Consider the following 17,954-nt stretch of genomic DNA (forward strand, 5'->3'; position numbering starts at 1 on the left):
ATAAAGAGGTTGGATATATTGTGGCATTCATCTATTTGTATCTCAATTCTTCTATATGGTGTATCTATTTAATGTTGTACATATGCTATTGTTCATAAATGCTCTCTTATGTTTTCCAATTAGGGATGATGCAAAGTGTTGAGATCTCCTTTTTTGTCTCTTCCATGTTGGCTTAAAAAGACATTTGTTTGTTATCTCTTGTGCTCTTCTTCCATTCTATTCATAGTTCCACTAGCTTCGGGGGATGAAGTCAATTCAATACAAATATTCTTCATATACATTATTTATCATAAGTGCATTACTGACCCCAAAGTTAGTGAATCCCTTGTGTTATTTTCCTTATATGTTTTATGACCATTATCCTTTGATTTTCTCTTTCTTAGGGGGTAGCTCATTGTGGTAGTGTTATTGTCTTTTCGATGCATATGCTACCTTAAAGATATTGATCCCGATAAGGCATATGCAATTGCTTTTACATGGGATCATACACTCCGCTCAATGTTAAAATTTATGCACATACCAATGATGTGTTTTCAATTCAATTCAATATTCAAGTTACTTTTCAAATTGAGCCTTTTGCTTTGTAATATGGCATTTCAAAATTTTATTTTTCATGATTCATAGTAAACACAAATCTTACTAGGCCATTATAGTCATGATCTTTCCCTTTCATGTGGTGTCCCTTTTACCTCGATATTAGAGTAGTAAGATCCTAAATTCCCTTGGGGCTTGGTGAAATGTTTTCAATGAGAATTTGTACTTTCCCATGAGTATGGGTTTAGTCTCATACTTTAGCTAAAGTGAGGTCTAAATGTAGCATCATAAATTGTATTGCATACAATTTTTTGCTCACCTAGACCTCACTTTGGTGTTATATCTTTTAGTGTCTAATGTATGCTTTGATTATGCTCACACCTTCCTGTAATTTACATTTTCAACTCCCATTTTGTCCTTTATTAAAATCTAATTCCTAATTAATAAGACTAGGGAATTAGGGTGCCCTGGTCCTAGCTAGGGACCAAGGTGCCCCACCACCCTGGTCCTCCTAATTAGGACCCAAATTTGGTCCCATTAACAATCACTTCAAGTAGGCAAGAATTTAGGTCCCATGTCGGCCTACTCTAGAAATTCAAATAATTTTTGGGCGGTTAAGCATAAAATGAGGCCTACCCCTCTCACTTGAAGTCTAAGTCTATGAATTCTAAGTTGGATCTCTCTCTCGAGTACACTCTAGTGACTTCAATTCAAGTGAGAAAGCAATCAAGAATTCATAAAGCATTAAAGGAGATCTTAAGTCAAGTTCAAGCATTCAAGATGGCATCCATGATGACATTCTACATGACATCTTAAACCCTTGGTATGAGGATTCAAGAAAGCTTCATTAAGGTATCAATGTCAATTACAAGCATTCAATTTCAAATATAGCATTTTCCTCAAAAGGAAAGCATTTTGTTGCCATTCACCATTCAATTCTATTTCTATTTTAATTGTCATTTCAATTTCAAGGTTAATTCCTAAACAGGGGTTTGAACCAAGGTAAACCCCTATCCAAAACCTTCTCTCTCTCTCTAAAAGAAATTGATTTAGGTATTGTGATCGAATATTTTGACCAAATAGACGATGACAAGTAGGATTAAATTTTACATAAGAAAAAAGTGGAAGAATACATATCCCCACCACCCTAGTCCCAATAATTTTGCTTGATATTCCGACAGTGGATCTTTTGCATCTCCTACATCATGAAAACATCTCAATTTCCCATCTAGGAGTTGTAGGATCAATTTTCTCTACTACCCTGGTCTCAAAATTCAACCCAAATTTTTAGCTATAGGTTCAAATTCATTTTCTCTCCTCAAATATTTGTTTGTGGCTTTGTGTGAAGTTTAGAACATTTTGGTATTACTATTTCACTCCAATTCTCTATTGTTTTACCCTAGATATTTATAATTCAAATCAAATTTTGACTCTCTAAAAGGGGAAACAACAAACAAGTAGATTTAATTAGTATCTTAGCCATTTTCTCTAATTGAATTGTGGCTAGATCTATTGAATGCACACCCCCTTTTAAATGTAAGGTTTTTTTTTTGTGTAAATGGTGGTCTTACTACTCTAATTGGTGAAACCCTAATTCCAAAACCCACCATCATAAGATTATTTATTTAAAATAATATGATGTTCTATTTCATGAATTTGAACATTTAAAATATGATGAGACAAAATATCAAGGGAGGATGCAAACATGTGAATTAAGAAAATACTACTTGAGGTTCGTTCTATAGATGCATTAAATAGTTACTAATTGATGAGAAAGACTGTTCATACAAATAAGAAAAAAAATTATCCATACCACATGTAGACGAACCCAATATAGAAAAACAAAGGTGTCCTACTTATAATAATATTAGGAATATTGCCTCAAAGAGATATCATAAAGAAGATGGAGATATCATATAGTATTACTAAAAGGATATTTTGTGTTGGAGTTATTGATTCAACCCCATAAGTCCCAACAAAAGCCTATCATAAATGGAGATCAAGCAAGATAGATTTTCTTAACAACCTAAGAATTATATTGATGTAGATTAAACTTATAGAAAGGATAATGAAACCCTATGAAAAGATTGAATTAGTTAATGACAAGTGGCCACATCTTGTTAAATGAGACAACATGATCTATTATTAGCCTAATGTTATAAAAAGAAAACACACTCCTAATTTTAGCTTAACGGAATAAAGTAACAAGGGAGAAAATTAATTAGGTCTACTAATTACTCCAACGCCCCTTTAAGATAAACTTAGGTAGAAGCTAAAAACCTAATGAAGAATTCAAATATGAATGAAAGAAGGGATGGATTCTAACATCAAGGGCTAATGAGGAACCCATCAACAAACCAAAGCAATCGCTCACAACTGAAGAAAAAGGAGGAATCCTCTTGGAGAAAACTTCTCTCCAAAAGATAGAAAAAAGAAGTAAAATGAGTACATGTGGCTAAGAATGTAGGACTCAATATATCTCCCCAAGTACTAATTTAGTCACACAAGTACAATCAATATCCCTCAATAGGAGAGAAGAGAAGAGGCAATGTATCGCCATATAAGGTACAAGCTCCAATGCTAATTGTGAATTCTCAAAGAGAAATGTTAATGATGATTGAAGAGAAGCAAACAATATTCATCCCATTAGGAAGAAAAAAATCCAATTGACAAGGTAGAAGAAAATCCATGAAAGGATATGGGAGGAAGGGACTTGTGATGTGTGTCATATAAGATTGCTCAACTATCCCTGTCTAAATAAAAGAATGCCAAATCAACTAAAGAAAAAGAAAAAAAAAGTGAAGATACCTATAAAACAACCTCAAAAGATATTGTAGATGTGAAGATAGATGGGTTGTAGCAGTCATCAAATAGGAAGTGAATATCCTCAAGGGTGTCCCCAATGTTAATAGTGTGTGACTCAACAAATAGCTATGAAATATTTGGAGAGAAGTCATCCCACAATGCTAAAACTAAAAGTGAAGTATCATCTTTTTGAATTGAACTAACCTCCAAATAAGAAAGTGGGAGAGGAGGAAGGCAAAGCTCGATGCAAGTATCATAAACCAAGGTGGATTATGGAAGCACGTTTAGATTAAATTGACCAAACTTCTCCTCATATATTTGATCTAGTCTAGATGCATGATTGTAGACCAGTCAATGGAACTGCAAGTTCATCAAGAGAAAAAAAAAAGATAACTAATACAATCAAAATGCATGATAAAAAATACTAACTGAAATAATCTCTCTACTGTGTAGGCCTCTAATTAGAATTGGATTAGGTGTTAACTATACTATCTCACCCTGCCCACTATGAGTAATCAAGTAGATGGAAAGAAGATTTTCAAGATAATAAAGGGACACACGGTACTTTGTGAAATATGCCATCATAAATTTCTATAGAACCCCTCCCAATAAAACTCATATAAGTGTTATTACCCATCAAAATATGTTGCAAAGTGTAAGGCTTGAATGAAGAGAACCTACCCATAGATTAAGCCATATGTTGAGAGGCTCCTTAATCAATAAACTATTGGCTAGATTAAATATGTGTGGATGCAAAGAAAGTATGACCTTTCATCTTGTCTTCTCCATGTGCCATAGAAACCAACCCAAATTGTGTAGGTATTAAGGTGAAAGAAGAGGATGAGCTAGATGAAGGTTATCAAATATGATTATTCTGTCTAAGGTACTTCAATTCATCAATCTTCTTTGCATAACACTAGTATCTAGAGCCCCTCCCTGATTCATTCCTTATGGGAGGATGTGATAAACACTTTTAGATTAGTTCATGTTTATTTCCTATGATGATTTATCTTAGATGTTTTATATTGACAGATGATACATTATGATTTAAGAGGATTATGATACATCCTAGATTATTATGATGGATGGACATTTTTTGGTGATCTATAAAGCACTTATTATACACGCTTGATTTATATTTCTTATGGTGACGATGGTATATTGTTAGTGCTAAAACCACTTCATGATTATTTTGGATGAGATGATGATGTGATTGTCGTGATTATCTTACTACTGTATTCGTGACAAAGATGATGTCATATCACTCATTGTGAGCATGATATGGTGTTGTGATTCTCTTCACTTATCTGATTATTTATGATATATGCAATGTATATGTTGTCTCGTGGATATTGGTGGGTGCAGTTTTGTAGGTATTGGACATCGAGTCCACTTGGTCTCATAGGTCTGAGCATGTCTTCATCCCAATGGCAAGTTGATTGAAGGTGACATGAGTTTCTTCTACACATTCTAGGCTTAAGTTGATATCCTTGTCAGTTTAGTGTCTTGGCTTGAGTCATCTTATAGTCGTCATACGGTATGTTGTTCAACCCTCTGACGGGTTGCCGTATGGAAGTTGTGATTATTTTTTTATTAATAATTAATTAATTCATATAGTTTATTAAATATTAAATTAAACTAATGGATGACATTAATAATTAGATATTATTGTGTAATTTAATTATTGAGGGCTATTATTTATTAATGTTATTTTGTGGATCATAATATTTGCCATTTATCATTATGCATGAAATATTAATTATTTATTATATTTTATATGTATGTGGGAGATATTTATAGTATTGAGTTTAAATTATATTGGTTGGAGTATTTTTATCTATATGTACATTCAATTATTTTTTTATTATTTATTTATTGTTGACTCATCTATTTATTGGTTATTTATTTATTATTATTTATTTACCTACCCCTTGGTATGATTGGGCTTTTTGGGAGTTCTATTTGTGAGATAATATTATTTAATTATTTATTTATTTACTTTATGGATTTAATTGGGCGTTTATATTTATTTGTGCTTATGATTTATTTATTTATTGGTATTTGGTTTATTTTTACTATTTACCCCTTTTTATTTATTTATTTATTTAACCTACCTACCCTCTTTTACTATTGGGTTGTGATGGTATGATGAAAGAATACGTATCCGGTAGATTACTGAGAGGGAGGTGAATCAGTAAATAGAAAAACTGATACAAACTTCCCAAACTCAAACTCAAACTCAAACTCAAACATGCAGAGTAATCTTATCAATGAAATACCACTGTCAAGATCAATACTCATAAGAATATTGGTTGACTGTTACAACAACTTAACAGTAAACAACATTTAACTTGTAAACATCCAAATGCTTTATCATATGCCAATGCTTTATTTCTCAATGCTTCCGGTTATCATGCCTTATCAGAAATAGTTAATCAAATCAACAATAAGATCATAACCACAAAACATTCACCACATGACACAAGTATTTATACATGGAAAACCCAAATAGGTAAAAACCACGGTGAGATGAGACTCACAAGATAATATCTGAACTCTTTTGAAGTTCACCCTATTAGGAGCCAAGCCTATTAAAGCTTTTACAAAAGTCTTGTTAAGAACTAATCCTATTAGGAATCACCCGGTTAAGGGATTGACTACAAATGCCTTGTTAGAAGCAAATACCCTGTAAGGAGTAACCTCAGTAGAGTATTTGAAAATCCAATCTAATGATTTAATAAGTAACCAAGCTTGTTAGAGCTTACCCGGTTAGGGGATTTCAATTCTGCTGTAATTGTTAGAAAACAACAGGAGTTTCTTGATCTGTCTGAATAGCACTACATTTGCTTGATCGGATCCATTTAAGCTTCTATTTGCCTTTACTCAAACTGCAGATTCATTCTCTAGTTTGACAACTCACACACTCAACTGATTTCTACCAACTCTTGCCAACACTAAACAAAACAACTTCATCGACCTTAAATACAAATCAATTAGGTTGGTAACACAACAAAAATTTAATCCTCTCATCAAGATTACAAACAAGTCCGTACAAGCATGACCGTTGGATTTCATAGCAATCTCTACACATCAATCAAGAAAACCTCAACCACTTCTTGATTTCCACTTCATCGAGCTCAGTAACTCATCACGTGTTTTGCATTAGATGCAATACACTTTGCTCATTCCCTAGACAAAGAATCACGTCAAAAAATTTTGAACTTGTCTTCATACAATGACCATACGTGTCACCATCATTACCACTCAACATCATATCATAAACCAACATAACCAATTCAACAACCTTAATTGGTTAGGGTTTAACAAAAACAACTAGTAGGGTTTACCGGTTACATAACATAGAAAGGGTTTAACCTTTTACTCCAATTACCAGTTCAACTCACAAACTTACATACCAGTTTGCAATAACCTTCACAAATTTCTTCCTACCAGTTATAAGACAACATCAACAATATCATTAATATCATTACCAGTTCAATTGACATCAATGACAACATAACATATCATTAATGCAATATTAATGCAAATGCCAATAGGTTCTTATTATTTAATCATTTGGATTATTAAATTATTATTTATCCTACTTACCCTATTTTATTATTGGTTGTGAGATTTGGGTAAGTTCAGTAATATTATTTTATATTTTCTTACCTCGATTTTGTGCATGGTTGGTAAGAAGTATTATATTATCAATTATTTTGATTGGTGGAGAGTTTTGTATAGTTTTGAATGCAATTTTATATATATCGATATTTGTGTTTTGTCGTTGGTGGTTTATCCTAAAGAATTCTCTCTATTGTTGAAGATTTTGATTGTTTGGAGCTTGGCTTTGGTTTTGGTTGGATTTTGTGTAATGCCCCGCCAGGAAACCCCGAAGGGATTAAGCCATAACACAAGAATAAAGTGCAACAAATTTTTTTTTTTTAAAGTTACACCACATTAAGATACAACAAGATAAAAAAGATTCAGATTACATAGCGGAAGACTTCAACTAACACATAAAGAGTTTCCCAACGAGATTACTTAAATTTCACAATTCACTTAACTCACACAATTAATCCAATAAGCTGATTATTTAATAACGAGATAATTCTTAATCAGGATAATTTCTTTCAAAAGATGGAAATATAAATCACAAGCAATGACTCATCCATTAAGATCTATTTATAATCTTCATTCAAGCTTTTCATTTACAATTACAAGCCATACATCTAATATCCTAACACACTAGAATTCCATCATAAACATAGGAGATCTTTTCAAGCATATTAAATTTTCTAACCACAACTGAATAGATTCCATTACTCTAAGATACATTCTTTCATATTCCAACTTATTGCATTTTAAAAGACGATTACATACATACATCTACGATAAATCTCATCTAAACCACTTATGCATTCAATCAACATGGCATTCAAGAAGGGACTAAATATAAGCATTTAAAGTTAATTCCATTTATCCACTTAACCATTCTAACATAAGCTAATCATACATGATAAAGCTGAATAAAGGAAACATTAGAAAATACATCACATAACACCATAATGATCTCGGAGTTCACCCCTAAAGGGCTACATCTCCGGGTCTGCTCAACTGCAAGACCCCTCTGATAAATAATAAAGTTAAGAATACAAGAGGTTACACCATTACAATCCGACCATCAAGGTGAAACATAACCAATATACAAACGATCGCATCGGTCAATATTACATAAACGATCCCTGAAGAGAACAGGATCTAGCTGAACATAATCAAAGCTAAAACAAAGGTCCAGAAGAGCATCCACAAAACTAAGCCATCACCACCCAAGGTCTAACATGAAATTGACACTCACAAGGGTATAAACAAAAGGATGACCCACAAAGGTACTCTTAACAGGACAAAACGACAACACACTAGCGAACGTAGGGACAAGTGTCATCACACAACCTGGTATGGTTACCACGACAAGTCTTCATAGGTCCCGGCCCCATACACTGGGTCACCCTGGCAACCTAATCCGAGCTTCCGGCCCATCCAAGCCTCATGTGGACCCACACATCCTCTCGTGAAGACAAGGATGGTGGTTTGCCATTTCAGGCCTTCTCACAGCATGTCAAGTCTATGTTAGCACTCGTCCCATGTGTGAGGCATGATTATCTTACTTAGAGATTACATTCTAATCTACTTAAAGGTTATCACTTATTAGACTCACTTTCAACGGGTTACCCAGCAGCCACTTTGGGCGCAGCCCCCAATCGAAAGCCACTTTCCCATACGACACTAGACCAAACTCAGACGAACTCAAAAACCAAGGAATAGGCATGGTCTGACGAACGGAGTTCAAGAAGAGAGAAACAATCATCAGGTCAAACACGACTCAAAAGTAATCACTTACTGACGGTACTCTAACTAGAGACCCGACCAACAACGGTCAACCACAAATCATCATTCGACTCACACAAAGAGGATATGACCAAATACGACACTACCACAACACAACAGTCAACTCGGAACAGAGGACTGAAACAGGTACCCCAAATCATTCCATACGACAGGGTCCTAACAAACAAAGCACGACTTGCCATTTCATAATCAAAAGCGAATACAGAAATTAAACTCGCATAGGCAATAATCGGAAAGGACAATATTTTCTCAAATTGATTTAAACATTAAAATCGATCAAGTTTTCTACATGATCTATGTCAGATTACAGTTATCTACCTCATCTAGGAATAGGTTGTTCTTGGTTTTCTAACTCTCTAAGGTTCAAAGCATCGAACAGACATATTAAGCCATAATGAGTTCTTAAACCAAATTCATATTAATCAAATTCAGACAACCATTAAACAATTAAATAAGATATTAAATCTCCAATCAAAACGTCATTAACATACTGGTCCAAAACCGACCTCTACAGTTTCGTATTTTCAAGCCCAGATGCATTATACGGATCACGAAAATATAATTATAAAAAGAGAGTCCAAAAGGAGATAATCATTTCCAAAAGCATATCGTTTCAATTTCTAATGATCAATGGTAAAATATCTCACTTACTTCTCGATTACTCAAATGATATGTTCTAAGATAATAATTCACATCATCAATTAGTAATTACATCGTATTTCAACGATTTTCCAATAGCATAATATTCTATTTGTTTTTAAACAATACTACCTCAATTAGCCAAATGCTCTAATCAGCTAGAAGGTAAGATCTAGATTTATTAATCCAAGATCAATCAGAATATAATCAACAATATTCAATTGCGAAATTACAGTTGTAGAACTTAATTAGAAAGAGGGCATAAGTCACGAAATGAAGTTGAATAATGATTAACCTATAAACTCCATTATAAAATTAATCAATACCAAATTAACATTTATCATGATATTGCCACCCTAATCATAATTAAGAAACTAATTTCCACTTAACAATAAAATAACTTACGTGAAAATGATAATAACTATCATATGCATTTTTTTGAATAATAAAAAAAATACATTAAAAAAACCATTTTATAAACTATGATTTAAAACAAAGAAAAATGCATTTAAAAAAAAGAGGCGAGGGCGGGGCCCACCTCCCAACTAGGATGGCTGGGCGCCAAAACCCTAGCCGAGGGAAATTCCCGTGCGGCGGCACCACTACGGTGCCCGCAGGCTCCGCGGCGCCCTGCGGCCACCGCAGTGTGCCACGGCCCCAAGCGGTCTGCGAGCAAGAAGCAAGGGAACGGGGGAGGAGTAAGGGGAACGTGCGGGGGAGGGGAGGAGGAGCGGGTGGAGCTCCGCTCCCCGCCCTCCAACCCCAAACCAAGGCTGCGCTTAAAAATAAAAACGCACAGTTCGATAACATTTATCCTTTTTTTTAAAAAAAACATACAGTTTGATGAAAATGCGTTTAACACGGCGCTATTTAATTTAAAACGCAGTCCGAAACTTCCAAAAACAAAAACGCCCAAATGAACTGTGTAAAATTTCGGTTGAATATAAGTTCGATTTAAAAGGACTAGGTTTTGGTATCACGTTTTCTTTGATAATTTTCATTCTCTCCAAACACAATGGGATTCCAAACCACTCAAACAGCATTGAGGAATAACAAAACCTCAGATAAATCTCCAGCCAAACTCAAAATGGCCAAACAAGGGACTATTTTTACCACAACGATTCAGCTATGCTAGCAAGAACACCAGGCATAGGCAAGGATCTTAACCCACAAATCCAAGAATAGAACTAAAATCCATTTCAAAAGAATGGAAATACACATATATTTTTTTAAAAACCAAATGGATAAACAGATCCTACCTGATCTCGTATTCCTGGCAAGATCTGCCGAAGAGCCCCAATCTCCAGCTCCCAAATCCTCCCTTCTCCATCCAAAACCCCCAAATTTCATCTCCCAAAATATTTTTCCAACCAAAGTTTTCCAAAATTATCCATCCCCCAAAATTTCCCCAAATTTTAGGTTATATGGAAGAGTTGACCAAAAATTCTATTTTTGGAATTAAAATTCTTATTTACAAATAATTCTCAACATTTAATCCTTTTCTAACTATAACAACAAATTGACTTGCTTTTCAATTCAAAATCAATTTTCTCATTCAACTGAAATTTAATCTTTCTAATTTCAAAAGCCAACAGAATACAATCAATCTATTGCGATAAAATACAAAACTTTCTTTTTCAACAGCATATATAAAATGCATTTAATATTCAAAATCAGTCATTTAATCGAACTCACTCCCAATTTAAAACGAGCAATCCAATATCAACGAAAATCGCATAACGAAATCCCGATTAATCTAGTCCATTAATCTCTAATGCACAATTACATATTTAAACAAGATAATTACCATGGACTAATTAATCAATTTATCCATACACACCAAGCACGCAAACCGAGAAGGTCAACCAAACAGACGACTCACAAACCCAAACAAAAAGGGATACCGACGACGACTGACGATGCTCACCTGAGCACAACTAGGGTCAACTAGGGTCTTACGACCACCTAATCCAACTCTAAGGATTAAAAAGGTACACTCAAACCTGCAAATTCAGGTGAAGACGAACCTCGCACTCATGCGGCATTGTACTTGAAATTTCCTACAACCAAGAGTCATACGTGCATACATATATAAAATTTAATGAAAGCGTTAGCTCGATATTAATACCACAAACTAGGTACACTAACAACTTGCATATAACTAGTGTGAAAACCACATCAATAGCTATGCGTTAAATCAAACATCTGACTATAACATTATATTAAGATAAACTAACCAAGATTAAACCCAGATTAGAAATTGATTAGGGCAGGGGTACTACATTTTGGATTGGATTTGTGCTCACCAAATTCATTTGCCATAACTTCAATATTCCAAGTTGGAGGTTTTAACTCTCTTTGCATTTGATTTCAAAAATATTCTTTTCATTGTTTCTATGAAAAGATTGTCTGTGGGAGTGGGAAAAATAGATATTGTTATTGGAATATTGATATAGTTTAATATTCATAATATTGGCTGAGAATATTGTTTTTTATGGATTTTATTGCTAGTGTCTTGCCATGTATGTCATTTGCAAATACCTTCTATGTGTGTCATGAATGATTTTGGGTCTCTCTTGGCTTTATAGTTCGAGAGTATGATTACTCAAACTGTGTTTGTTTTGTTTGATCAGTTTTGTCATTGTTTGATAGCCTTAATGTTTTTTCTGGGCCTTGTCATTAATTTTATCCCCGTATTCTGAGTTTTTGTGTCTCTATTGCAAGTGCACTATTCTATTGAACATATGCACTATTGTTTATTTCAAATGCACTGCACTGCTTATCAATTGTGCTACCATGTTCCCTGTATGCACTGCTAGATTGATCACATGCACTACGAAAGGTGGCAAATGCGCTATTCTATCTTATATATGTGTTGTTTTGATTATTACATGCACCGCAAAATTGTTTATATGAATTATACTATGTCTTAAAAGTGTTGTTAGAATGTATATATACGCTAAAGTATATGTTAAATGTGTTGCACTCTTTACCAGATGTGCTAGTCTGCTCTATCTTTGTGTTTTGGTCATTTGGGCTTCCTATGTTGAGTTTTCTTGATCTGTTCTTGTACTTGATGTTATTTTTGGTATCCTTGTGACTTTTAGTGTTGTATGTTGTTCAGATTTGGATATTTGTTTATGTTTTAGTTCCGACAAGATGAATTGTGCCTTTTTGTTGAAGATTGTATTGTTATGGCTCCAGCAAGATGATTTATTCCTTGTTGTAGAGGGATTTCTCTGGCGAGATGATGTGTTCCTTGCTATAGAGGGATGTTTTGATTTAGTCGAGCAAGAGGATAATGCCTTGATCTTATTTATTGATTTTTTTTTAGGAGGCTCTTGGTTATGTGTTGTCATTATGGCATTTTGGCTATCATTTTATTGCATATGTGCATGTGGATATTTTATGATGATTATTGTATGAGCCTCCTTGTTGATGTGATTGTTGTGTTACCCTAAGGTCTTGTAACATGGTTAGAGGGAGTGGTATTCCATGTGATGGTTGGGGTCATGAGAGAATAGGCTACCAAGAGGTTCCGTGTAAGGATGCTTGGAGTCTAGACCACCAGGAACACATTGGAAGTTTTCTTGATTTTAAATAAGTGATAACCATAATAATTAATTAGTTGGGTTGGGTAATTAGGACTCACCTAAATAAGATAATTAAATGGTTTTTGGTGCCCCACCTCAGAGCCCTTGAGTGGAGACTCGAGATGAACTTGGGAAGACCGTGGAGACAGTAAATTGAATTCCCTTGATTCTCTCATACGTTGAGACAGTTCCACATGTCTATCAGGGGGACAAGTGGAGATCCCATAGTGTCGAGTGGAGATCACGATGTTTATATATTATACCCTTCTTTGTGAGGACAACATATGATGACACTCTTCCCTACATGTGTATGTGTTCCTTATACATGGTTGTTGAGTAGCCTCTAGGAGTTTATTACTTTTGGTTAGCCATGTGATGTGGTTTGATTATTGTTATGTGGATTTCTCTTTTAAGGAGTTGTTGTTCATGTCCTTTGGTTGTTAGGTGTCAACTTAGGTGTAGAGAGTGTGTGGGACCTCGTATCATCTCCTAGCATAGGGGGTGGTTCCTTATCATTCCACATGGTCGGGTGGTTGATGCCTTCTTCTATTGGGATGTTCTTCATTGGATTATTTTGTATGAGGATGTGGATTCTTTATCTCTTTATCTTATGGATGGATTCTTATGGCAGATTGTTGTATACATTTATGTAATGTAAACCAATACTGTAATAGTGATTCATGTGGCATTTATATTAGTAGGATAGGAAATTATGTAATACTGTAATAGTGATTTATGTAATTAAAGGATCGTGTATTCTTATGTAATAGAAAATTGATGTAGTAGTTTGTATGTAATTTTCTTGTAATAGTTTATGCTATTGTAATCCTTGATTTATTCTATGTCATATCTTGGGTATTCATTATTCATGTAATTAGGGTTTAGATTCATGGTTAAATTAAAGGGTTTCTATTGGCTTGGTGATATGGATGTTTAATGAAGAAATGAGGATATTGGATTAGTCTTGAATGTTTAGAGTATATGTCCTTAGTTGTAAATGAAGTTACTCCTTAACGCCCTTGTCTCTTGAATGTGGTTGTACATGAGTATTGTGTTGGATATATATGATTATTCTTAATGATGAAAATGAACTAGACATGTTATAGGAGATTATTTAGTAATAGGTAATGATGGTATATTGAATGATTAAGATAATGTAATAAGAGATGTTATCGGCTAGTATTCATGTGTTGTATGGCATTGAAAAAGGATTATACCCTACTCATGTGAGATGCATTAAGATATAAAGAGAATAATTATCATGCATGAAAAAGGATATGCATTATGTTAAGGAAGTAGAAGGGACTAGGAACATTTGGAATTGGTGCATAAAAATAAACGTAAAAGAAATAAATAGGTAATCGAATTTAATGGAATGTTACTATGAGGACTTAATTAAATGGATGGTCTCTTATGTTACTATAAGAGATAAATGTTAGAGTTTGGATGTAGATTCAAATGAAGATGTTAGAATGTGATGGAATTATATGATATTAGTTATGTTCATATACATAGTGTTATATTAGGTAATGGCGTTGAAATACCCTAGGGAATGTTAATTGATGAGTTGATATTTACTCTGCTTGCGTATTGGGTTCATATGATTATTGTTAAAGTTGATCATGTGTATGTTTTATAATTTGCATATGTGTACTTGAATATAAGTGTTGCATTAGTTAAGTATTTTAAAAATAAATAAAGAAGAAGAAGAAAATTATCTCTATTTTTTGGTTGGTTAATTTCTCTAGGGTATTTTGGCGGGCATTACAACTCATCGTGTACTATCTTGGCACAATATGCCTAATTCAATTTATCCTTATTAGATGAAGACCCCTTGGAAGAGGAATATGATATTGAGATACCAAATGAGTGTGATTCCTTAGCTTGCTCATGTGACTTGGAATCTTTTTTTTTCTATTTATTTTCTTTATCATTTGAAGCCTTTTGAACTAAGGTGTCTTGGGGTGCAAGAAGAGCCTGTGATTCAGAAGACTGTAATAATACCCATTTGTACATACTTCCCAGTGTTTGATGAAGAAAAATCATAAAGTGAAGACATGGTGAATTTGGTACCAAGTACATGTCTATTGGCATAAAAGGTAGACACAAAAACTGAATAGTGAGTTGCAAGCTTGACAAGGATGGAGATATGCAACTAAGAGTCATATTTCTATATACCAAAATGTTGCAACTACAATATGAGATACTTGAATTTGGTGAAGAAGTGTTGGATGCTATCAAAATATATAGGAATCAAGCTAGTAAGTTCATTCTCCAACTAGAATCCCATCAAAGTATCTTTCTTACTAAACAAGGACTCTAACTGATTCTAGATATGATTGGCTTTTGTGCAAGATTTAATATGAAAGAGATCTAGAAACATACACATGCATGATGTCCCAAAAGCCTCACCACACCCACTAAACCGCTTTATCTACTCATTAGCACCTATAGTCTCAAGTTCTATACCCATGGTCACTTTGTACAACCTCTCTTTCTTTAGATGAATCTCCATTTATTTTTCCCGCCATAGTAGTTGAATAGAGTGAGAGGGGTAATATTTTATTGATCTATGATAATTATTGAAAAGGTACAAAATAGAAATGAAACAACAGTTAGACCCTTTCAATATTAAAAAAAATTCCCTTTAATCTCAAAACAATGACTTTAGATGCTTGTAGAATACACCAAGAATAAAATTCTGAAAAATCACTTCTACAACTAGATCAGGATCAAAATCACCTTTCCAATTATATCTTATTTGTAAAAAATAGAGATCATATGTCCAATCTATATCCAATTTCTAAAAATCCTCCAATCTAGATCAAAATGAAAAATAGGAGGATAAAAAAATGACACATTGGTCATATAGGCAACTAGAGGGTTGGGAGGCCAAGTGATGGCTAGTCAAGTATGGACAAGGAACTAACGATGAGCGAGTGGAGTTGTGGTGGTGTAGGGGTGGTGCATTGTGGTAGTTTGAAAAAAGGAATATTTAAACTTGAATATTCTTGAATGATATTAGTTGTTGGAAACTAGCATAGGTAATATGACAATGTTGAAAAATTGTGTAAACCATTGAAATTTTTTACCAATGACAATATTTTTGTGTAGGATGATGTAGGTGTCTACATAGATAAGTACGACATGGTATGACATATGTTTGTAAGGATTTGTATAATTGTATAAATTTACATATATTTTCTTATAGAATGTGTCCCAAAAAATACTCTAGATTTTCTGACTCAATTTTTTCCCAACTAAAAGGTGATCCTTAGGTTTTTGGTCATTGTAGATGTAAAGGTACTATCCATTTTTCCCTAAGATGCATAAATTTTTTTCTCGACCTTGGTAGTTGCCTCAAATTTATTACCCTTAAAAAAGCATGCTAAAGTCAAGTGTTCGGATTTTGATGAAACAAATACAAATATGTAGGTTTTGGGTTGCTCCAAACACATTAGCAATGTTGGTTTGAGACCAGAGTGTACCAAAAGATTTCTCAAGGATGTATCACTCAATATTTCAATAGGATGTCATAGATGTAAATCTCCAATACCATTTTGGAGTTATTGATTAAACCCCACAAGTCTCAACAATCACCTACAAGAAAAAAATTGGTCACAAATGAAGATCAAGAAAGATAGATTTTTTCAACAACTTGAGAACTATATTTGTTTGTGTTGGAATTGGACTGCTAAAATATTGTAAAACCTAATAGATTCAACCACTAAACCCTAATCCTACAATGAGGTCCAATATAAAACCAATGAAGAACCAAATATCATGCAAATATCAAATAAAGAGCATTATACCATTCACATGCTCCAAGGGCTTGTCTTCATTGTCCTCCTATCCCCATTGATCTTCCTTGATGTAGTTTCTCTTAGATTTTGTATGTGCACAAGAGCTCAATAGTGAATGGATAGTGGTTGAGTATGAAATTCGATGAGGTTTGGTTACAACTTGACCACTTTCTTCATTGGAAAGAGAGGAAGAGGTCTCTTTTATAGAGAGCACTTTAGAAATGGAGGGCTATGATTAAGAGGCAAAAGGATAAATTGTCGACTCAGATTAGAGGGTAGGTATAGGAAATAAAAAATATTAGAGAGGTGGTTAAAGGTGTATTAAGAGATGAATGACATGTTTCATGAGAGGAAAAGGATAATGAATTAATAAAATACATAAATATTTATTTAATTAATAGAAGAGATGGGGCTAGTTAAATAAATAAAATATTTATTTAAATGGGGAAAGGCTAGAAGAGGATTAGTGAATTAATTAAATATATAAAAATATATTTGTTTAATAGAAGACTTAAGATAAAATAATCAAATAAATAAAATATTTATTTAATTGTGCTATGACAATTTTAGGTATCTACAATATTGATGCACAAAATATTATTGAATTAAAATCAAAGATGAATCCTTATAGAAAGCATAATGAAACCCTAGAGAAAGATTAAATTAGTTAATGACAAATATCTACATCATATTCAATGAGACAACATGATCTTTAATTAGCACAATCTAATAAAAGAAAAAGAAATCCTAATTTTAGCTTGAGTGAATAAATTAGTAAGGGGCCTAATCAGATAATTAATTAGGTGATTATCCTAATTAATTCAATGCAAGGTTTATCTCTGAAGGCATTAGAATTGAGATACACATAGCTACAAAGGCTAATTAAAAAGGAAAAGGTCCCATAATGAAGTAACAAAAAAATGATTAATGGAGTTGGAGACAAAAGGGAAATGACATAAATGGTCAACACCCTATACCATATGGTTTTCCAATGCATTCCATTCTTCAAGCTAATGATATAACCATTCAACAACATACACCTTACTTTTATATATCCATGTAGATATGGAATAGGTGTCAAATAAAATTACAATTAGTGTACATATGAATAAATTATGTAGGATCCCTGAACATAGGGATAGTGTTTTATCATGCTTTTTAATTGTAAAAT

The sequence above is a fragment of the Cryptomeria japonica genome, chromosome 6 (genome assembly GCF_030272615.1).
Source record: "Cryptomeria japonica chromosome 6, Sugi_1.0, whole genome shotgun sequence".
NCBI lineage: Eukaryota > Viridiplantae > Streptophyta > Pinopsida > Cupressales > Cupressaceae > Cryptomeria > Cryptomeria japonica.